This window comes from Bos mutus, chromosome 2 (genome assembly GCF_027580195.1).
Source record: "Bos mutus isolate GX-2022 chromosome 2, NWIPB_WYAK_1.1, whole genome shotgun sequence".
Lineage (NCBI taxonomy): Eukaryota > Metazoa > Chordata > Mammalia > Artiodactyla > Bovidae > Bos > Bos mutus.
The window spans coordinates 51,674,749-51,700,100 of NC_091618.1; positions in this window are offsets into that span (position 1 = coordinate 51,674,749).

The following is a 25,352-nucleotide window of genomic DNA, read 5'->3' on the forward strand; positions in this document are numbered from 1 at the left end:
TTTTTAAAAATGGATTCTTCTCTTTATTAATTTCAACAGAATTTTGTGCACTTGGAAGTAGTATGTATGTGCGAAACATACACAATGTTAGGTGCATTTATGGTTTCAGTTTTCTTATGAGAACTGTATAACTTCTCACCCTCCCTCCCACAAAGGATCTTCTGGCCACAGGTTGAGGGCATGTCTTCCTCACCGTGTAAGCCCCTCCTTCTCTAATCTGCCTTTCACTAGCCTCCCTTTTGGCTTCATCACCATCATTTTTCTAAAGATCTGTGGCTCTTGACATGAAGCACTGCTTGGACACTCTTTTCTTCTTTTGGTTCCTAAGACTTAAAGACTGTCTACAGAGAGTTTTGCCAAGAAAATGCACTGGTCATAGCAAACACCCTTTTCCAACAACACAAGAGAAGACTACACATGGACATCACCAGATGGTCAACACCGAAATCATTGATTATATTCTTGGCAGCCAAAGACGGAGAAGCTCTATACAGTCAACAAAAACAAGACCAGGAGCTGACGGTGGCTCAGATAATGAACTCCTTATTACCAAATTCAGACTGAAATTGAAGAAAGTAGGGAAAACCACTAGACCATTCAGGTATGACCTAATCAAATCCCTTATGATTATACAGTGGAAGTGAGAAATAGATTTAAGGGCCTAGATCTGATAGATAGAGTGCCTGATGAACTATGGAATGAGGTTCGTGACATTGTACAGGAGACAGGGATCAAGACCATCCCCATGGAAAAGAAATGCAAAAAAGCAAAATGGCTGTCTGGGGAGGCCTTACAAATAGCTGTGAAAAGAAGAGAAGTGAAAAATGAAGGAAAAAAGGAAAGATATAAGCATCTGAATGCAGAGTTCCAAAGAATAGCAAGGAGAGATAAGAAAGCCTTCCTCAGTGATCAATGCAAAGAAATAGAGGAAAACAACAGAATGGGAAAGACTAGAGATCTCTTCAAGAAAATTAGAGATGAGATACCAAGGGAACATTTCAATCAAAGATAGGCTCGATAAAGGACAGAAATGGTATGGACCTAACAGAAGCAGAAGATATTAAGAAGAGATGGCAAGAATACACAGAAGAACTATACAAAAAAGGTCTTCATGACCCAGATAATCACGATCATGTGATCACTGACCTAGAGCCGGACATCCTGGAATGTGAAGTCAAGTGGGCCTTAGAAAGCATCACTATGAACAAAGCTATTGGAGGTGATGGAATTCCAGTTGAGCTATTTCAAATCCTGAAAGATGATGCTGTGAAAGTGTTGCACTCAATATGCCAGCAAATTTGGAAAACTCAACAGTGGCCACAGGACTGGAAAAGTTCAATTTTCATTCCAATCCCAAAGAAAGGCAATGCCAAAGAATGCTCAAACTACCACACAATTGCACTCATCTCACATGCTAGTAAAGTAATGCTCAAAAGTCTCCAGGCCAGGCTTCAGCAATACGTGAACTATAAACTTCCTGATGTTCAAGCTGGTTTTAGAAAAGGCAGAGGAACCAGAAATCAAATTGCCAACATCCACTGGATCATGGGAAAAGCAAGAGAGTTCCAGAAAAACATCTATTTCTGCTTTATTGACTATGCCAAAGCCTTTGACTGTGTGGATCACAATAAACTGTGGAAAATTCTGAAAGAGATGGGAATACCAGACCACCTGACCTGCCTCTTGAGAAACCTGTATGCAGGTCAGGAAGCAACATTTAGAACTGGACATGGAACAACAGACTGGTTCCAAATAGGAAAGGAGTACGTCAAGGCTGTATATTGTCACCCCGCTTATTTAACTTATATGCAGAGTACATAATGAGAAACGCTGGACTGGAAGAAACACAAACTGGAATCAAGATTGCTGGGAGAAATCTCAATAACCTCAGATATGTAGATGACACAACCCTTATGGCAGAAAGTGAAGAGGAACCAAAAAGCCTCTTGATGAAAGTGAAAGTGGAGAGTGAAAAACTTGGCTTAAAGCTCAACATTCAGAAAACGAAGATCATGGCATCTGGTCCCATCACTTCATGGGAAATAGATGGGGAAACCGTGGAAACAGTGTCAGACTTTATCTTTTTGGGCTCCAAAATCACTGCAGGTGGTGACTGCAGCCATGAAATTAAAAGACGCTTACTCCTTGGAAGGAAAGTTATGACCAACCTAGATAGCATAATCAAAAGCAGAGACATTACTTTGCCAACAAAGGTTCGTCTAGTCAAGGCTATGGTTTTTCCAGTGATCATGTATGGATGTGAGAGTTGGACTGTGAAGAAGGCTGAGCGCCGAAGAATTGATGCTTTTGCACTGTGGTGTTGGAGAAGACTCTTGAGAGTCCCTTGGACTGCAAGGAGATCCAACCAGTCCATTCTGAAGGAGATCAGCCCTGGGATTTCTTTGGAGGGAATGATGCTGAAGCTGAAACTCCAGTACTTTGGCCACCTCATGTGAAGAGTTGACTCATTGGAAAAGACTCTGATGCTGGGAGGGATTGGGGGGCAGGAGGAGAAGGGGACGACAGAGGATGAGACGGCTGGATGGCATCACTGACTCGATGGACGTGGGTCTGGGTGAACTCCGGGAGTTGTTGATGGACAGGGAGGCCTGGCGTGCTGCAATTCATGGGGTCACAAAGAGTCGGACACGACTGAGCGACTGAACTGAACTGAAGTGAACAGATCAGTCATCAAACATAGCTTACACCTGTGGTGAATTTTTTTTTTTTTTTTCTGTTTGAGATATAACTGACACAGAACTTTGTATTAGTTTTAGGTATACTAAAACTTTTATTTAGAATGACTTTACAGAAATAGAATGAGAATATAAAATGTCCAGATATTTCTGGAAAAGTCTGCTAGTTTTAACATCAGGTCAATTTCCATTAAGGATAACAACCAGAAAGCTCATTTTCCACCAGTAAAGACAATGACTATACTGACACAATTTGGATTTTAATGAAATAAAAATTGGCTGAGGGGCTTGACTGTTTCGCTGCTTAAGAAAATTTAGAAAAAAATGTCTACAAGTACTGAAGTTTGCTGTATTGCTGTTGAGATAGAGGGAAGAAAGTGTTGCTGGTTTTTAATCTGAAACTAACAATATAACAAAAAAACTGTATGTGAAATAAATGCATATTGTTAGAAGTTGCCTAAGCAATTTTCTTTGGTAATTGAATCTGTCCTCATTTATGAAACAAATATACTGTGTATAGTATCACCTGGGTGCAGTGGGAGATTAAAAAGTAGTAGAATAAGAGGTGATTTTCTTCAGATACTTAAAATCTTTCTTTTGTAAAAATGGGACTGGCTTTCCAAAGACAGAGTCCTGTTCCTCACCCAATAGGCTACTTTCTGTCTAGTCTCCAACAGTCACTTTTCCTGGCCTCAGATTTCTCTTTCATGTAATTCAGGAACTTGATTAGGTGAGCTGAGAAATATCATTATGGCTTTATTTCTACTTAATAGCAATAATTGTTTGATCCTTTAATAAAGCCATTTATTGACATATTTTATCACATTTAATTTTCACAAAAATTATTCTTACACCATTGTATATGCCTGACTTTGAGAGAGTAAATAATATATTCAAGGTCACAGATCTTGCAGGAGACAAAGACAGGATTTGATCCCATGCCCAGGACACCACGACATGTGTTTTGCACAGTGTTGACCACTTTTACAGCACAACCTGTGACTAACCAGAATAAATTTCTCAATCTGTTAGCAACCAGGGGGATCATAGGAGGACAAAGAGGCTCTCACACACTGTATTTTTGTTTTTTTTTTTTTTTTGTCATAAAGAGTCAAAATATGGTTAAATGAAAGAAATTATCAGGTTCAGGTGGTTAGGAGTGGTGACAACGTGACTATCCCAGCTCAGCTTATCTAAAAATCATTCAACTTTTTGTGACATTCAATTCACCTTTATCAAAAAACATTTTACTTTTAGACAAGTGTAGATTCCCATGTAGCTCTCAGAAATAATACAGAGAAATCCCAGATGCCCTTCGCCTAGTTTCTCTTATAGTTAACTCCTGAATTACTGCTCTTGGGGAGGAAGACATTTTCCTCTGCCTTCTAGGTTCTTCTGGCTGATTTAAGAATATAATTTACATGAGAGAGACTCACAGGAGAAAAATCAAACCAAAGCTTAAAAACATGTATATGCTGGAGAGGGCTTCCCTGGTGGCTCAGTGATAAAGAATCCGCCTGCCAATGCAGGATAGACGCTACTTAGCAACTGAACACCAACAACAAATGCTGGAAAGACTCAGGAAAACTGAGTAATTCACCAAAGTGGCCAGATATCTTAAATTCCATCCTCTGCTAAAGATAAAACAGGATGTTGACAGTGGGGAGAGTCAGTTAAGGGAAGGCTGAGTACTAAAGAACTGATGGTTTTGAATTGTGGTGTTGGAGAAGACTCTTGAGAGTCCCTTGGACAGCAAGGAGATCCAACCAGTCAGTCCTAAAGGAAATCAATCCTGAATATTCACTGGAAGGACTGATGCTGAAGCTGAAGCTCCAATACTTTGGCCACCTAATGTGAAGAGCCAACTCACTGGAAAAGACCCTAATGCTGGGAAAGATTGAGGGCAGGAGGAGAAGGGGGTGACAGGGGATGAGATGGTTGGACGGCATCACTGACTGACTCATTGGACAGGAGTCTGAGCAAACTTCATGGGATAGTGAAGGACAGGGAAGCCTGGCATGCTGCAGTCCTTGGGGTTGCCGAATGGGACACAACTTAGCAACTGAACAATGTACAACAAACCAGGTAAAGCACAGTAAACAAGGATAAGGTTGTTATGCAGGCTGAAGTCTATGCCTTTTCTATTGATAACAGTTTCTATAGATTTGGAAATCCTCTTCTTCCTGCTACATTCAGGGAGACATCCTTAAAAGTGGGGATTTCCCTAATAAAAGCAAATGTTTCCTAAAAGGGGTAACTCCTCCTTCTTTTAGTTTTCCCATGGCTATTGTTTCTTAGAAAATGACAAGCTTAAAATAATTAATATGCCAAAGAGACATATTTTGAGGTGGCAAATTCTCCCCTAGACTGTAGTACAATGCCACAAAATTGACATTGGTGCAATCCATAAGTTTTATTCAGATTTTACCAGTTTACAAACACTCATTTGTGTGTATATGTACTTTGTCCTATGCAATGTTATCACATGGGCACACTCATGTGACCATAACCACAGTGGTACACAGAACAATTACATCCTCAGGATCCTTTGTGCTACCTTTTTAAAGCCATAACCACTCACCTCTAATCCCTGACAATCGCTAATCTGTTCTTCATCTCTTTCAGTTTAGGTCAAGAATGTTAGATAGGTGGAATTACACAGTATGTAATCTTTTGAGATGGCTTTTTCCTCCTACTTGGTATAATTTTCTTGAGATCCGTCTAAGTTTAGTCAATTCCTTTTCATTGCTGAGCAGTATTCTATTTTATGATATACCACAATTTGTTTAATACTCATTTATGGAAAGACATTTGGGTTGTTTCCAGCTTTGTCTATTATAAGGAAAGCTGTTACAAACATTCGTGTACAAGTTTTTGTGTGAACATAAATTTTTACTTTCTTGTGATAAATGCCCAAGAGTACAATTGCCTGGTTGTATGATAAAACACATTTAGTTATGTAAGAAACCACTACACTCTTCTTCAAAGTGACTACATAATTTTTCATTCTCATTACCAACATAGGAGTGATCCAGTTGCTCAGCATTCTCACAGCATCAGGTGCGCCGCTTGCAGAGGAGCCTCTACTCTACAAAGGGGTCTGAGTGGAAACGAGCACACTGACCTTCAGACTGCATGGCCTGCCCCTCCCTGGGAGAGATACCACGGCCCTGGAATGTGAGCTGGAGGGTGAGGAATGGGTTTTGTTTGTTTGTTTGTTTACATATGCATTTTACATATGTATTTTTGTTTATATATGTATTTTTTGTTTACATATGTATTTATTTTTCTTAAAAATAAATATTTTTCTTGAGGGATGATAGTTGATTCTCAATGTTGTGTTAATTATTGCTGTACAGCAAAGTGATTCAGGTATACATTTACATACATTCTTTGTTTAAATATTCTTTTTCATTGTGGTTTATCATAGGATATTGAATATAGTTCTCTGTGCCATACAGTAGGAACTTGTTGTTTACGCATTCTACATAAAAAAGTTTACATATGCTAACCCTAACTTCCTACTCCATTGCTCCCCTAATCCATTCCCCCTTGGCAACCATAAGCCTGCTCTGTATGTCCCTGATTCTGTTTCTGCTTCATAGATGGGTTCACTTGTGGCATATTTTAGATTCTGCTTATAAGTGATATATAGTATTTGTTTTCCTATTTCTGACTTACTTCACTTAGTGTGATAGTCTCTAGTTGCTTCCAAATTGCTACAGATGGCATGATTTCATTTTTTTAATGGCTGAGTAGTATTCCATTGTATATATGTACCACACCTTCTTTATCCATTCATCTCTTGGTGGACATTTAGGTTGTTTCCATGTCTTGGCTATTGTGAATAGTGCTGCTATGAACACAGGTGGTACATGTATCTTTTTGAATTGTAGTTTTGTCTGGATATATGCCCAAGAGTGGGACTGCTGAATCATGTGGTAATTCTATTTTTAGTTTTCTAAGGAACCCATACTGTTTTCCACAGTGGCTACCGCACCTTACATTCCCACAACAGTGTAGGAGGGTTCCTTTTTCTCCACACCCTCTCCAGGAATTGTGTTCTTGGTTGCACCCACCTAAAGTGGCAATTCTGTCAGGCTGAGTTGAGAGGGGCAACTGGGAAGTGGGATATGCTTCATTTGACAAACTCTTGCTGTTCTTACTGAATTTAGCAGATTTTCTTGAATAAATGTTTCTTCCAGAGACTTTTCTTAGGAGTAATTTGACAAGTTATGATAGTTTCTCTGGGGAATAGGTCTGCAGAGCCTCCTAAGCCATAATTTGGTGAATGGAATGCAGTATTGTTGAGTTTTGAGCTTCTCTATATATTCTACATGAAAGTCCTTTGCTAGATATATATGTCTGGAAATTCTCTGCTGCTTTTCTTTTCATATTCTGCACAGGTTCTTCTGCCAACAAAATATTTTAAATTTTGATGGGGTCCAGTTTATCACCCTTTTCCTTTTTACAGACTGTGTTTTTAAGTGTCAAACCTAGTCATTGGTTCTAAAGATTTCCTCCCATGTCTTTGTTTAAAAGTTTTAAACAAAGTTTTTAAATTTAAAAATTTAAAAAATTTTACATTTATGTCTATGATCTTTTTGAGTTAATTCTTGTATAAGGTGTAAGGTTTAGAGAGTTTTTTTTTTTCTTTAGGCTATGGTTGTCTAATATCTTTAGCAACATTAGTTGAAAAGGATATATCTTTCCTCTATCAATGGCTTTGCACATTTGACAAAATTCAGACACATTCATTTGGGTCTATTTATTCATTCTCTGTTCTGTTCCCTTAATTTTTGCCTCTATCCCTCTACTAACACCACACTGTCTGGATCACCATCACTATGTAGTTAAATTATCATGGGGTAGAGTGATGTCTTCCACTTTACGCTTCTTTTGCAAAATTGCCTTAGCTGTTCTGATTCCTGTGCCTTTCTGTATACATTTTAGGTTAAGCTTGTCCGTAACTACAACAACCCTGTTGGGAATTTGTTAGGAATTGCAACTATACATGAATTTGGGGAGTATGGCCATCTTTACTATATCAAGCTACTTTTGAATCAATAGAACATTTAATTCATTTTTTGTTGGGTAAGTAAAGAATTGAGAAAACTTTCATCTAATTCATGATAAAAGCACATTGGTATCAATTTCCTCATCATTAGGTGATTGTGCCTTTTTTCCTCCTGAACTCTTTGGATTGATTTAATTTTATATATTAATGTTTATGTGCACAGTTTTATTTCTGTATTGACAAAGGCATGAATAATCAAAGGAACTATGCTGCTGCTGCTGCTGCTAAATCGCTTCAGTCGTGTCCGACTCTGTGTGACCCCACAAGACGGCAGTCTACCAGGCTCCCCCGTCCCTGGGATTCTCCAGGCAAGAACACTAGAGTGGGTTGCCCTTTCCTTCTCCAATGCATGAAAGTGAAAAGTGAAAGGGAAGTCAAGATTCTTCACGACCCCATGGACTGCAGCCTACCAGGCTCCTCCATCCATGGGACTTTCCAGGCAAGAGTACTGGAGTGGGTTGCCATTGCCCTCTCCTATGTCTCCTATTCAAAATACAATTAGAAGTATGAGTTTTTGGGTGAAAGCAGATTACTTAGCCAAACGACTCATGGATTATAGCCCTCCAGAAAGGACTGGGAACACATGAAACCTTTCTAAGCTCCTCAGGATGGAAAAATGTGTTGCTAAAAAAGGATTTTTTTTACCATATTCCCTCCATTAAATAGTGTTGAACTCTACCTCAATGTAGCTTTTCCATTTTGTTTTGCCAGTTATATTAAGTGAGTGACCCCACACAGAGAGAGGGGAAACTGAGCTCCTTTGGCTGGTATTAGTATTCCTTCTAGCTGAAAATTGGTATGCATGACTTTTTTTGTAACTACATTTGGGGATCACAAGAACTGTGGATAAGTATGCATGCAGTTGGTGTTATAGTCATCAATTTTTCTGCCTTAAGAATAGAAACAAACCTTCAAATTGATCTTAATATATTGTGCTATAGTTTTTTTATTATACTATGTTTTTATATGAAAATTTTTTTTCATCAACCAGTAGAAATAGAAATCTGATTCACAAGATGTTTTCTTTTGAACAATTTATGGTAGTTATTTCCGCTAGAGATTAGGATGGAAGAAAGTGGGTTAAATGATTAAAAACTCAGGCAATAGGGTCCTTGCTTTAAATTGGAGCCAAGAAACTTGTTAACTATATATTTGTATTGCTCCTAGCTTTAGCCTCTTTTATTGACGGTAAATGAAAGTGAAATGCTTTATTCTTGCGTGTTCAAATAACTCTGTATCAAATATCCAGCTATTTGCATTCTCTCTGTAAATTCATACAACAATCTCTACAGTTATTTGTTAGTTAGTATACTTTTGGTGGCATATGACAGAGAGCTCAGCTCAAGGCACTGACCTGAGTAACTGAAAAACTAACTTGTAGGCAGAACTGGATCTAAAGGTCCTAACAATGTCATCTGGTCTCAGTTTCTTTCTGTCTGTTGACTCTGCTTTCAATTGTGTTGGCTCACTTTTCAGGAAGGTTTTCCCTCTGTGGCTGACTGTGAATCAAGGCAGATATTTGTGAATTTTCCTCTCCTCTTTACCCTTGTAACTAAGATTTCAGACTGCTGTAATAGATCTAACTGGGTCATGTGTCCATTAATGAATCAGTTACTGTTGTCAGGGATAGTCTGTGCTGCAGTTAACTAGGCTTGGGTCAGAGGCTGACTTCTGCAGTCACAGAAGGGTTTGCATTCCAAACAAGCATGAGGAAAGCGTAAGTAATTCAGAAGTGTGTATATTGGGAGGGATGGAGGGTTACTGGGCAGGCAAAAGTCAACCACTGTCCACTACACCAGATTCTGAAGAGTTGAACATTAAAGAAAAAAACTGGGTAATATAACACAAATTTATGTCCTAAATTAAGAAGAATGGGGAAAATGATAAATAATGCCTTCGAAACAAAACCTCTCATGAAGGTGTTTAATAAAATGATATAGGTTCATCAGCATTGTAGAGAGGGCAAAAAAATTTTCCCTCTATCCACTTTGGTTTCTCCAACTGGGACTTTGTAAATTACACTGATAAAGCAGACTAACAGAAAAAGAAACAAGTTTTTTTAACAGGTGTATCATACATACACATGGGAGTGATAGGGACGTGGTGAAGGGACAAAGTAGATGATTAAACAGTTATTCCTCACAGACAGAGGGGCCTGCTGGGCTACAGTCCATGAGGTGGCAAAGAGTTGGACACACTTAGTGACTACACCACCACCACCCACTAGGGGATTGTAAATGAAAAATATGGGAGACCTCTGTCCCCTGCAAGTTAATGATTACTCAAAAAAATAGGTTTGCTTAACCACAAAACCATGCAGGCTTGCTCAGCAACAAAACCATGCAGCAGAAGCATGAGACATGCCCCTGAACAATAAAACAATGGTGGCTTAAGACCCACATCCTGCCCCATGTGCTCAATAGGTTAATGATCTCTAGAACATGCTCTCTACACTCATAAAAAAACAATAGTTTGTGGATCTACCCTGGCCATGTAGGGACAAGAAGACTCCCCTACTCAACCTGGAGGAGGAGCTGATGATAGAAGCATGACATCCTCAAGAAAGGCAAAATTCTTCTCCCCCTCCTAATTTTTCCTTTGGTTATAAAACTATAGTCCAGTAAGTTCTTGGGGTGCAGCATTTCTCACCTGCCCACTTGTAAACCTCACAACCATCCTATTCTAATAAATCACTTCTTATCTATCACTTTGCCTCTCACTGAATTCTGTTCTGCTCTGAGACATAAAGAACTGTGGAACCAGAGCTCTTCCGAGTCCCTGAAATGACATCTAACTGTTTCAGAAGTACTCAGTGAGAATCCCAAAGGGGTACTTACAACTTGAGCTTATATACAGTCTTAGGCTAAATAAAGGAAAAGAAGTTTTGGACTGCTGGGTGAGGGAGGCAAGTTATGGGGAGGTGACCAGGAAAAGAAAGGTAAATAGTTATGAACGGTAAATGGTTATTATGGTTTATTATGCAGACTGAAGTGGTTTCTACTCTCTTGCTGTTGTTGCTTAGTCGCTCAGTTGTATCTGACTCTTTGTGACCCCATGGGCTGCAGCACCCCAGGCTTCCCTTTCCTTCACCATTCCCCAGAGCTTGCTCAAACTCATGCCTATTGAGTCGGTGATGCCATCCAACCATTTTGTCCTCTGTTGTTCTCCTCCTGACTTCAATCTTTCCCAGCATCAGGGTCTTTTTTAATGAGTAGGCTCTTCGCATCAGGTGGCCAAAGTATTGGAGCTTCAGCTTCAGCACCAGTCCTTCCAATGAATATTCAGTGTTGATTTCCTTTAGGATTAACTGGTTGGGTGGCCTTGCAGTCCAAGGGACTAGTTAAGACTCCTCCTCCTCCTAGCATGGGAGAGGAAGGACATCTTTACAAATAAAATTTTCTTTATAAATGTAAATTTCTTTTACAAAAGGAAAACCTGTGCCCTGTTTTTAGAGCTTTTTTTCTGTTTCTGCTGGTTCTCAAAGGTCTTTAGCTCAAAATAATACATCTGCCATAAAGACTGTTTTGGGAGTGGCATATTCTGGTGCCTTTCAGCAACTTCTCTCTGGGCTTTTATTTACTCAAATAGTAATTTAGAGGGTTGATAAAATCATTTCTTAGTTGTCTCAGCTCTAACAGTCTATCATTCCATGATCAGTAGTCATCAATCCTGCTGAGTATATTGTCTCATTAAGCTTTGAGTGCTGAAGAAACTTGAGGATGATGTTGCCTCTGTGAATGCTAGTAGCCCTAGGTATTTTACATTTGAGCCAGATCCTTGGAGGAGTATATACATACCCACAGTTTGGAAAATATACAGGAGTAGAGAGTGCAGTTGTAGATAGTTTTAGAGCTTTTGGCTATAATCAGGGCACAGGGTGATTAGATGAAATATTCCATATATTGACTTAGAAACATTTTTGGTTTTTAATTTTGCAGAATGTATTTTGTTCAAAGGCATCTTGTAGTTATTGTATAGCTGACTATTCCTATTTAGTTAACTTATCTTGTATTTACTGAGATGATAGAAACCAATTTCAAATTTGGGCAGGCCGTGATTTGTGAACAATTTTCTCAGAGAGTCATACCTCTCATTCATTCATTTAACGAATACGTATGGAATGTGTACTGTGTGCCATTCACCGTGGTAGGAATACGATAGTGAACAAGACTAATTCCCTGCTCTAATGGGGCTTGCACTGTACCAAGGAAGATAAACAAATATGTCATGGAACTTAGAGAGTATTAAGTGCTATGGAAAAAAAATAAAATGAAGGAGGGCGATTGGCTAAGAGTGACTGCAGTGCTGTATTATGGCCATCAGAGAAGACCTCTCTAAGAAGGTGACCGTAGCACACAGACAGAAGTTAAACGGGGAAGCAAGCCGTGTCTCTTCTAGGGGAGGGACATTCAGGTAGACGACGAACGAATGCAGAGGCCTTGAAGTGGGAACATGCCTGATGCATTTGAAGAATTGTCAGGAGGCTCAAGCGGCTGGAATAGAGTGAGAGGGGGAAGAGTGGCAGGAAATGAGATCAGAGAAGCAGCCAGAGGCCAGATCATGAAGGTCAGAATAAGGACTTAGAATCTTTTTCAAAGTATAATGGGAAACTTTGGAAAGCTGTGAGAAGAGAAGCAGCAAGATCTAGTTTGCATGATAAAGGGTCTCCTGGGCTGCTGCTTGGAGAGCTGGCTTTAAGGATAGCAGAGGGGAAGCCTCCGTGGAAGCCCTTGTAAGACTGTGTCTCCTGGATGGGGCAGCTCCCGGGGGAGCAGCAGTGCTTCTACCTCCTGAACAACCTTTGATTCCTGTTCTGAGCTACTGAGACAAAAACCAAGCAGATTTCCTGCTCTCACAGTGGGGCTGAGACAGCTATTCTTTATCCTCTACCTGGATGGGGGATGTGATTTACTATTGTTAAGATAAAACTGCTGCTGCTGCTGCTAAGTTGCTTCAGTCGTGTCCAACTCTGTGTGACCCCATAGATGGCAGCCCACCAGGCTTCTCCGTCCCTGGGATTCTCCAGGCAAGAGTACTGGAGTGGGGTGCCATTGGCTTCTCTGTGAGATAAAACTGAGACATATTAAATTTGTAATAGGGTAGTGCCAAACCGTAAGTGGTTAGGAGTGCTCCATTGCTAGAAGCTGGGAATAGATGCTTATGGAGAACAGGTGGAAGAAAAGCAATTACCTTATTTGGGACAGTCTGGTTGGCTGTTTGTGACTGGTTGTCCTTGCGTTTTGATCTTAACCTTGAGGCATCACAGACTTGGGTTTCCATTTGCTTACATAGGCACTAAGACATGAAAGCTGCCTCAGCCTAATGGTTTTCTTTTAAAATTTACTTAACACTATTAAAAACAGCACCATGCATGGTGAAAGGGTGATATGGTAAACTTTAATACATTGTGAGTTGTATAAACTGTTCTGGGACATAACCACTACTTAAACGATTGTTTCTCAGGGATGTTATTTCCAAGTTTGAATCAACTGACCCAAAGATGTTTTGATATGTTTGTGTGTGTGTGTGTGTGTGTGTGTGTGTGTGTTAAGTCTCATCAGTCCTATCCGACTCTTTGTGATGGTATGGACTGACAGAGGAGCCTGGTGGGTTACAGTCCATGGGGTTGAAAGAGTTGGACACAACTTAGCAACTAAACCACCACCACCACAACCTTATAATTTAGTGTAAAGGCTTTGGTTAATCTCTTTTCTGCTACCTCTGTTCCTCTACTGCCTTAAACTAGTATGGGTAAATGCATATTGTATGATACTACACTTGTTCACAATTGAACATCATTCTATATGGAATATGTATGGGGTGAGTAGAAGTTCTCCAATGTTCAAACAATTTTAGGAATTCCAAATAGTCTCTCAGATGTCAGTTATGTTTTGCAGTACTATACATGTAATAATGAAGATAATAATGAGTAGTAGTTATATGTGCTTTTTTTGGACAACAATTAAGTGGTAATTATTTCTTTCCTCTTGTTAAATTACAAATGGAATGCCTTCATTATCATTGTTGTCTGGACCAAATCTTTCAGAATGGTTAGTGAGACTATGATGTGGAATTGAATAAAAACTACAAAATCTTCTGCATTCTATAAGGCTTATCACTGTGATGTAAAAAAAAATCTAGAGGAACATAATATGCTTTTAATTAAATCTTGTAGGACACTTAGCCCTATGGTCTTTATTTGGATAATACCAAACAGATTTTATCACTACCCACTCCCTCACCTCAGCTATAAAAAGTATAGCTGACTGCTAAATTTCCTAGGGATATTTTGTTGACTCTTTCAAAACCAGTGAGGGAGACTTCAAAATCTAGATCCATCTTTTTTAATACATGAAATTTTTACTGGAAATTAAACTGGAACGGAATGAAATGTTTATCCACTTATTATTTGAAAGGAGAAATGACTGATGAAGGGAAAACAAATGAACAGAATTCTAACCTCTCAGCCAGGAGGGCAAATATCTGTGTCTAAATGTACATAAATCAACCTCCCCTCTGCAGTGCCGCTTTCTCGTCAAGAAATAATGGCTCAGTGGCTCTTAGTTGTTACTGTTTAGTCACTAAATCATGCCTGAATCTTTTGCAACTCTGTGGACTATAGCCACCCAGGCTCCTCTGTACATGGGATTTCCCAGACAAGAATACTGGAATGGGTTGCTGTTCCCTTCTCCAGGGGATCTTCCTGACCCAGGAATTGAACCTGTGTTTCTTGTGCCTCCTGCATTGGAAAGCGGATTCTTTACCACTGAGCCATCAGGGAAGCACTGGTTCTTAACAGTAGAACTTCATTAATTAAAAGAATATGGGAGAGGACAAGATGGGAGAGGAGTAGGTGGACGTGGAGTACATCTCTCTCCATGGATACAACAGGAATACACCTTCAAACACAGAAGTGCATGCAGAACACCAGCTGAAAGCAGACAGGAGTACCTGACCAGTGGGAAAGAATATACAGAATCATGCAAAACTCGGTAGGAAGAAGAAACTAGGGGGAAAAACAGGAGTGTTAGTAGGACTGGACCTGCCCTTGTGGGGTGGGGGAACTGAAGCAGGGGTCCAAGCCCCACTTTGGGTCAGTTGTCTTAGCCAAAGGAGAAACATTTAAGGCTGAAAGTGAATCAGCTGATCTGTGGCAGTCTAAATGGAATGAGAATCAGACAGTCCTTGCCGCAGCTACATATCCCAGACAGGGACACAGGTCCCCTGGAAGGTGCAACAGCTGGGAGCTGGAGTTTAGGGAGCAATTCCAGAGCGAGGGCTGAGGTTGACTGTGGAGAGACAGATTAAGGGGATGTGAGGGAGGAGACTATTGGGGGAAATGCCTATGGAGGAAAGCCGGGCAGCCATGGAAGAAAGGTAATAGTGCTGAGTCATGCATAGCAGGTGGAGCCATCACCATAGCTTCTCTCTCCCCAGTGCCAGCATCGGCAACTGAACAATAGAGAAATCGGCCATCAAATGCCTGACACGCTGAACTACAGAGTAGGACCCCACCCAGGGGGGCCCCTCTATGTGCTTGACCTGTGGAACAACAGACAAGGACGCCAGGTAAGGGAGCCCTCTAAGTGCCTGAATGGGCAGAGCTACAGAGAAACACTGGCCAAAGAGACCTTCTGATTGCCAGCTGCAAGAGGCTTGAAAAAAGACTCTGATAGGCCCATAACCCCTGGGGTGGAGGCAGTCCATGTCTCTGAACACTCGGCACTGCCAGGGTCCCTGCAAGCCAAGCAGCTGCGCCACCTTCATGCTCACCTCTTACTGGGGCAGAGCTGCCACAGGCAAAAAGTCTTGTGTCTACGTATGCAGGGTTGCATTGGTAGTATCTTTTGCGACGCTGTAGACTGTGGCTTGCCAGGCTTCTCTGTCGGGGGCGGGGCGGGGCGGGGGAGTTCTCAAGGCAAGAATACTGGCGTATATTGGCCAATACTGGTTGCCATACCCTTCTAGAGCGCTATATCTCCTGCTGCCCTAGCCGCCAACTCCCCTGAGTACCTGGTGTTGCCAGAACCCCTGCAACCCAAACATCTGTACCATTTCCACACCTGGCCCCCACAGGGGCAAACCCAAGTCTTCCAGGGCAGGCTCAGGAGCAAACCCCAGTGCATGACCCACATGCAGAGGTGGAAATAAAACCACAGTTGAAACCCAGGGGCAGTGTGGCTAAGGAAGAAGACCCAAAACCTTCCCACCAGCTGTATAAGCTGCAGATTAAATCCACATGATCAACTAGGCAGACTCTGTGTCTATGGAATATATAAAAGGACATTGAGAGCTCCCACCAAAGAAAACACACTAGTTCTGATAGCTATGGACATTGGAGGCAAGAACACACAGGAGTAGGACCAGATTAGAATCTGAGCTTTCCCCACAGCAGGTCCAGAGATCAGCACAGTGTTGGAGGGCATCTTAAGGAGGTGAGGTGGACTGTGACTCCCAGTGAGGGAAAGGACTCTGACAGCAGTGACTCAAAAAAACATTTATTATTCAGATGTTTTGATTTGTTTTGTAGATTCTTTTGGATTTTTAAAATGTTTTCTTCCCCCTTTCCACCCCTCTGTTGAAGTTGTCAATTTTATTGGCACTATGAAATCTAATTAAGCTTTTGAGCATTTCTTTTTTTTCTCAGTCACATTTTTTTATTGTTATAAACCTCTACCTCTACATTGGGTTTTAACAGTTCTGTGGAGTTTTCCTTTTTTCTTTCTTTTCTCTTTTTTTTTAATTTAATTTTTTAAACCTATTATTATTTTTTCTACATTTATTCCTTTATTTATTATATATTTATTCCTTTGTTTGCTTTCCCTACTTTCCCCTTGCAGTCAATCTTTAATGTATACAAATTTTCTATATTTACCTCTATTTAACTTTTCCTATCTATTCTTTCTTTCTTTTCTTTCTTTCCTTTTCTCTCAACATATTTGTTAATTTTATTTTCATTGCTTTATTCCCCAATTGGTACCTTGCTTTAGTTTTGTTTTCCAGTTGTGCTTTAGTTAATTTTATTCTGGTAGATATAATTTATGGTTTCCTTTGTTCACTGGGTCAATCTATTGTACTTTTTTATGTTTGATTGTTTAGATTTTGGTTATGGGTGCATAAGTATATGTGTATATTCAGTCATACTTTTTATTGTTGTTATAAACCATTGCCTCTATGTTGGGCTTTTGCAGTTCTATGGAGTTTTCTTTTCTTTCTTTCTTTCTTCTTCCATTTTCTTTTCTCTTTTTTATAATCTTAATTTTTAAGTCTATTATATTTTTTCTACATTTATTCCTTTGTTTGCCTCTCCTATTGTTCTTTTCCCTTTGCAGTTAATCTTTTGTGTATATAAATCTTCTTTATCTACCTCTATTTAACTTTGCATATCTTCTTTCTTTCTTTCATTCCTCTCAAAATATCTGTTAGTTTTGTTTTCATTGCTTTATTCCCCACTTGGCACCTTGCTTTAGTTTTGTTTTTCAGTTTGTGCTTTAGTTAGTTTTGTTCTTAACTGGTAAATATCCTTTGTTTGCCAGGTCAGTCTACTGTACTTGATTTTTGTTGGGCTGTTTGGATTTTGCACATGGGTGTATATATTATGCGTATATTCCATTATTTTAATTATTATTTGCCTGATAATGTAACTGCCATTTGTCTGCGATTCATTTTTGGTTTCTCATTTGGATATTTGCTTTAATCTCACTTAATGCCATAACAAACCACTTGTGGAATCTTCGTTCCAGATCAGAGATCAAGCTCTGAGCCTTTGGAGTGGGAGAACTGATTCCAAGACCCTAGACTACCAGAGAACTAACCCTAGGGAGAATCAGATAATGAGAACTCACACAAAGGAAATCAGTTGAATATAAGACCTAGCATAACCCAATTACCAGTAGCACCCTGTGCAGGATGCCTCAGAGAATCATCAAAATTTACCCTGGAGAGTGAAATTGCTTAGTCATTTCCAACTTTCTGCGATCTCATGGACTGTAACCTACCAGGCTCCTCCGTCTATGGAATTCAGGCAAGAGTACTGAGTGGGTTGCCATTTTCTTCTCCAGGAAATCTTGCTGACCCAGGGATCAAACCCAGGTGTCCCACATTGCAGGCAGATGTTTTCCTCTCTGAGGCACCAGGGAAGCCCTGGAGAAGGGAAGAAGCTACCCACTCCAGAAATCTGGCCTTGAGAACTAGTCCATGGGGTCACAAAATGTCAGACAGGACTGAGATGTTGACTTTCATTTGGTAGTGCTCGGGGCTTCCCTGGGAGCCTCATCTAAACAACAAACAAAATAAAAGTAGAAACCAAATCATCAGCAGACAGGATTACCACCTCACTCAGCCTTACCCATCAGAGAAGAAATAAACAAACAAAAACTCAGCACACACTCACTCCATAGGAAGCTTACACAAACCACTGGATGGAACTTAGGAGGGCAGAAACCAAAAGAGAAAGAATTCAACCTTGAAGCCTGGGAATAGGAGACTGCAAACACAATAAGTAAAAAAAAAAAAAAAAAAGAAAGAAAGAAAAGGCAGAGAAATACTACACAAATAAAGGAATAAACTAGAAACACAGAAGTCCAAATAAGTGAAGAGGAAACAGCCAAACTATCTGAAAAAGAATTCAGAATAATGATAGTAAAGATGATCAAAAACCTTGAAAACAAAATGGAGAAAATGCAAGAATCAATTAACAGACCTAGAAGAATTAAAGAATAAACATATAGAGACAAACAACACAATGACTGAAATTAAAAATACTCTAGAAGTAATCAATAACAGAATACCTGAAGCAGAAGAATGAATCAGTGAGCTGGAAGAGAAAATGGTGGAAATAACTTCTGAAGAGCAAACTAAAGTAAGATGAATAAAAAGAACTGAGGATAGTCTCGGAGACCTCTGGAACCATACTAAATGCACCAACATTTGAATTATAGGGGTCCCAGAAGAAGAAGAGAAAAAGAAAGGGTATGAGAAAATTTTTGAAGAGATTATAGTTGAAAATTACCCCAACATGGAAAAGGAAATAGTCAAGTGGTCCAAGAGGCACAAAGAGTTTCATACAGGATAAACTCATACAGAAACATGCCAAGACACATACTAATCAAACTAACAAAGACTAAACAGAAAGAAAGAATATTAAGAGCAGCAAGGGAGAAGCAACAAGTAACATACAAGGAAACCCCATATGTTTAACAGCTGATCTTTCAGCAGAAACTCTGCAGGCCAAAAGGGAATGGCAGGATATATTTAAAGTACTGAAAGGGAAAAATCTACAACAAAGATTATTGTACACAGCAAGGATCTCATTCAAAATTGATGGAGAAATAAAAAGCTTTTCAGATAAGCAAAAGTTAAGAGAATTTAGTACTACAAAATTAGCTTTACAACAAATGTTAAAGGGACTTTACAGTCAAGAAATAAAAGAGAAGAAAAAAGATCCACAAAATCAACTCCAAGCAATTCAGAAAATGGCAATAGGGATATATATATCAATAGTTACTTTAAATGTAAATAGATTAAATGCTCCAAACAAAAGACACAGACTGGCTGAATGGATACAAAAACAAGACCCATATATATGCTGTCTACAGAAACCCACTTCAGACCTAAAGTAACATATAGACTAAAAGTGAGAGGATGGAAAAATATATTCCATATGAATGGGAAGCAAAACAAAGCTGGAGTAGCAATCCTCATATCAGACAAAACAGACCTTAAAATAAAGAAGATTACAACAGATGAGGAAGGACACTACATAATGATCAAGGGATCAATCCAAGAGGAAGACATAACAATTGTAAATACCTGTGCACCCAACATAGGAGTACATCAATACATACGACAAACACTAACAGACATAAAAGGAGAAACTGACAGTAGCACAATAATAGTAGGAGACTTACACCCCACTCACACCAATGGACAGGTCATCAAAACAGAAAATTAATAAGCAAACACAAGTCTTAAATGATACTTTAGTTGAGATGGTCTCATTGATGTCGTCAGGACATTCCATCCAAATGCAGAATTCACCTTCTTCTCAAGTGCACATGGAACATTCTCCAGGATAGACCACATCCTGGGTCATAAATCAAACCTCAGTAAATTTAAGAAAATTGAAATCATATCAAGCATCTTTTCCAACCACAATGCTATGAGACTAGATATCAATTACAAGAAAAAACTGTAAGGAACACAAACACATGGAGATTAAATGACATGATTCTACATAACAATCAGCTTACTGAAGAAATCAAAAGGGAAGTGAAAATTTTCTAGAAACAAATGACAATGAAAACATAACAAGTCAAAACCTATGCTGCTGCTGCTGCTAAGTCGCTTCAGTCGTGTCCGACTCTGTGCGACCCCAGAGACGGCAGCCCACCAGGCGGAGCCGCCCCTGGGATTCTCCAGGCAAGAACACTGGAGTGGGTTGCCATTTCCTTCTCCAATGCATGGAAGTGAAAAGTGAAAGTGAAGTTGCTCAGTCGTGTCCAACTCTTAGTGACCCAATGGACTACAGCCCACCAGGCTCCTCCGTCCATGGGATTTTCCAGGCAAGAGTACTGGAGTGGTTGCCATTGCCTATCTTAGTTGATGAAAATGAAACCCAGATCCTTCAGTTGTTATTGAAGGAAGTATCCCCTGGTGAACCTATCTCAGGTCATAGACTTAATTTTCTTCTGTGGTTTCTCTTGACTTTCTACTGCTACCACTGTTCTGATTCATGGTTTTGAAAGTTTGTGATTTCCCCCTCCAAAACTCTAGGTGTTTATAGCAGAACTTCCCTTACTTCTTCATTTATTGCTGAGATAAGATTGGTACATTCACACAAAATTCCCAGAAACATCATCATACTTAAGCTTAGGATATAAAAAACAAGAAAGAGAGTGCCATGAATCTTGCTGATCAGGTGTAAAAATTCTGTGAACTTTAGAGTCCTTAGTTTACATGAGATATCAAAAGTATTAGTTGCTCAGTCGTCTGACTTTGTGATCCCATAGACTGTAGCCTGCCAGGCTCCTCTGTCCATGGAATTCTCCAGGCAAGAATACTGGAGTGGATTGCCATTACTTTCTTCATGAGATATCAAGGAAAAGTCTTATATCCAATGTTGCAAGATAAATGGAAAGTCTTATTTCCATTTATCACCTACCAATGAGTATGAACCCCTTTGAAATGGGTGCTGTGTGTGTTGCCCAGATCCTCCTCTCAGGATCAAGGTACTCATTCCTGCAGCTGATGGAAGAATTTGTTGATGGCTTACAATGGAGTCCCTTTCTAGGAACTGTCCTCAAGTGCAAGAAGCTTATTTACCTTGATTTCATTCCCACCTTCATAGCTATCTCTAAGGACTGGTTTTTGTAGGGTACAAATGCTCAGGGTTTCCTAGGTGGTGCAGTAGTAAAGAATCCCCTGATCAATGCAGGAAATGCAGGTTCAATCCCTGGGTTGGGAAGATCACCTGGAGAAGGAAATGGCAACTCACTCTAATATTCTTGCCTGGGAAATCTCATGAACAGAGGAGCGGGGGGCTACAGTCATTGGGGTTGCAAAAGAGTCAGACATGACCGAGAAATTAAACAACACAACAACAAATGCTCAGGCCTCTTGCTTTAACTGAAACAACTATGCAGGACTGTCTTATTTCCAGACATCTCTGAGACACTGTCTGTGGCTGCTGTTGTAAATTCTTCATAGGTTGAGTCCTTCTTCTACCCAGTCCTTCTTCCCTCACCATCTATAGTTGTTCCCAAGAACATCATCAATGAACATTTTGTATGTAAATATCAGAGTCTTAGAGACTATTTTCCAGGGGAAAAAATTGACTGCAGTTGATACTAGAAGTGGATTGGTTTTAGAAAGTATATTCTAAGATGGGAAGTATAGGATTGGTCTAGGAAGTATATTCAGAGTTGGGAGATGGAGCATTGACAGAACCTGGCATGAGTTTGCAATGTAATTGTTAAAACTTTGACTGGTGAAAGGAAATACACTGGTAGGTGTGATAGGTCAAGCATCTGAGAGGTTCAGGTGAAATAGTGTTTTTAAAGATTATTGAATTGCATGACTGTTGCTGGGGTAGATTGATGCATTCAGTTCAGTTCAGTTCAGTTCAGTCTCTCAGTCGTGTCCGACTCTGCGACCCCATGAACTGCAGTACGCCAGGCCTCCCTGTGCATCACCAACTCAAACTACCACACAATTGCACTCATCTCACATGCTAGTAAAGGAATGCTTAAAATTCTCCAAGCCAGGCTTCAGCAATACGTGAACTGTGAACTTCCAGATGTTCAAGCTGGTTTTAGAAAAGGCAGAGGAACCAGAAATCAAATTGCCAACATCTGCTGGATTATTGAAAAAGCAAGAGAGTTCTAGAAAAATATCTATTTCTGCTTTATTGACTATGCTAAAGCCTTTGCCTGTGTGGATCACAATAAACTGTGGAAAATTTTGAAAGAGATGAGAATACCAGACCACCTGACCTGCCTCTGCATTAGAGAAGGACAATAAAGGCTAAGGGCAATTAATGACAATTATAAAGGGAAGGCTTGAAGCCAGAAGATCTCTTTAGAAGCCTAAACTAATTTTCTTTAAGAATAGTCAGAGAGTTAAAATGAGGAGTATGGGCAGCTCATGCTCAAAAGACCCAAACTCCCTGATGGCTTTCAGGGAAGGGTTTTTAAAGATAGTGTGAGGGAGAGGGTCCCAGGGTGTGTGATTAGCTCATGCACAGTTCTCTGATTGGCTGATGGTGAAGTAACAGGATGATGTTTCAGGAATCTTAGTTATCAACCTTCTAGTTCTAACCTATCTGGGGCCTATATGCTGGTGGTCAGCAGCTAACTTCCTTCACCTTTTGAGGATTTTATTATCTGCAAAACAACTCAAGGATGTTGAAGATGTTATTAATATCTATAACCCTTGAAAAGGAACTGGAATTCCTTGTTTGTTTTATGGCTAAATTATTATTTTGTCTTGCTTGACTGTTTTTCTTTGTGTCAATATTTTCTCATTTCTCTGACTACATTTGTTCTTTGGAACTTGAGGAAGACCTAGGAGGCTAAAGTTTTTCTACAAACAAGAGTCAGGGGACACCAGGGGCTTATCCCTGGGAAGATCCTGCTTGGTTTCCATTGGGATTGCATTAATAAGAGAGGCACCAGTATTGTTGAAATCAGTAGCAGCTCTCCTCTGTAGGCAGAACTGGCAGAAGAAGATGTTATTATAGATCTTGGATCAACTGATAGCAAAAAGAATGAAAGAATCCTAAAATAAGAGAGATCAAGCAGTATACTTATTAATTGCTATCAGAAGCAAGGTGGATGTACTTGCTGCCAAGATCTAAGTTTAGAATGAAAGCATGGTGTGCCTAATCCACAGAAAGCTGTGGAGAGAGAGCAAGGCATTCCTAGGGGTCAAATATCAATAGACTGGAAGTCGGAGAAGGCAATGGCAATCCACTCCAGCGCTCTTGCCTGGAAAATCCCATGGGCGGAGGAGCCTGATAGGCTGCAGTCCATGGGGTCTCTAAGAGTCGGGCATGACAGAGCAACTTCACTTTCATTTTTCACTTTCATGCATTGGAGAAAGAAATGGCAACCCACTCCAGTGTTCTTGCCTGGAGAATCCCAGGGACGGGGGAGCCTGGTGGGCTGCCATCTATGGGGTCGCACAGAGTCGGACACGACTGAAGTGACTTAGCAGCAGCAGCAACAATGGTATCTCACAATCTATATAACCAAAATAAATCAAGTATTGATGATCAGGAAGCTAGGAAAAAGCATGCCAACAAAATATCATAATCCCTTGCTCAGCTCACAGACCTGAGCCAGTTCTCAGATTTAGAATTCATTTACTTAAGGGAAAGCCAAGTTCCCATAAACAAAGGACCCTGAAACACCAACAGCATATAAAAAGAGTAATGATTTCTCCATTCATTACTGAAAGGCACCTGAGACTATTTACTAGGATATACTTTGGAAAAAGGGGTACAGGAATGTTTTGCTAACACTGTTGGACATAGGATCCAAATTGACATTGATACCTGAGGACCCAAAGCATCATCGTAGCTACTTTGTCAGGAGAATATGTGTACATAATGGTCAGCATAATGGCCCCTCAAAGATGTTATAATCTCCAGAACCTGTGAATATGTTAGGCTACATGGCAAAGGGAAATTAAAGTTTATTTTTCTACAAGGGAAACATCCCACTGAAAGTAGAGGAAGTGAGGATTTCCAAGAAGTCACATCTTTGTAAGCCAACCCTAAAAACTATTCCTTGTTGGTTTTCCAGCATTGATTCTTCTGGTGGTAGTTCCTTCTGGCATTGGCTTCCCTCAGGGATACCTCCTTGGGAAGCTTATGAAAGTTGCAGCTCTTGTAGGGTCCTGGTGTCTTCCATCTTATCAAGCAGCTGACAATGAACTCTGCCATACTATGATATCCGGATAGCTCACCGTTTTTCTCATATCACTCAACAAAGACTCTCTTGATTTTCTTAACGTTTTAGTCCATCATAGCTTAGTAAATAAAATTGTTCTAAAGATTCAGAGATTGAATTAAGGAAGCAGGCCTTGATACTTATGTTAAACTTTTATTCACTGAGACTTAACTTTCTCTTACATTTTCCAAGAAGGTCTAATGGAAAGTACTTTTCAGTATAAAGCTGTGTTATTCAATATGGTAGCATTAGCCACATGTGGCTATTTAATTTTGAATTAATTAAAATTAAGTTACATTCAATTACTCAGTTGCACTAGCCACATGTATCTAGTGATTACCACAGTTGATAGTGCTGACATAGAACATTTCCATCATCCCAGACAGTACTGCTGGATAGCAGTGCTGTGGAGCTTGACCTCTCTAGTAGGTATCTAGTTGATTTATCAAGTGCCTTAAACTCTTGACTACATATGCTTTCCTTCCTTCCCCCTCCCAAGAGAGCAAAGAGTAATATATACATAGAGAGAGCTTCAATAGGCATTCTAATTTTCCCAAATTTTATGAAAAATCGGTGTAATAGTTTCTCTGGATTACAAATTAAGATAGCATAATAGACTTATATTCTCTGCACTATGGCATTCATTAACAAATAGTAGTTAACACTTATTGTTGTGTACTATATGTGCTATGCCAGGTACTATAATGCATTTTTATCTCCTCTAATCCTCACAACAGCGCTATGTGTTAGATATTATTAATATTATTCCCATTTTGCACACAAGGCAACTGAGCATAAGAAAGGATGAATGACATACAAGATCATAAAAGTGGCTGAGCCATATCTGAATGTGAATTTTTTTAGTTCTGAAGACCATGCTTTAGGTCACACTGAGCTATAACAGGAGAGCTATAGAAAAGCAGTTGGCAATAAATGTAAGTAGGTTCACATAATGCGAAATTCTGTTGAAGGCAATTTCTACTTCTCTATAAAATCTCCTGCCTTGATGCTTTCTTTCTTTCCTCACTGTCTTGGGAATTACTTCCAGAAAGCAAAATTTAGACACATTTTAGTTTTTGTGGGATGAAGCACTCATTCATTTACAGTGCTACAGAATTTTTACCCGTA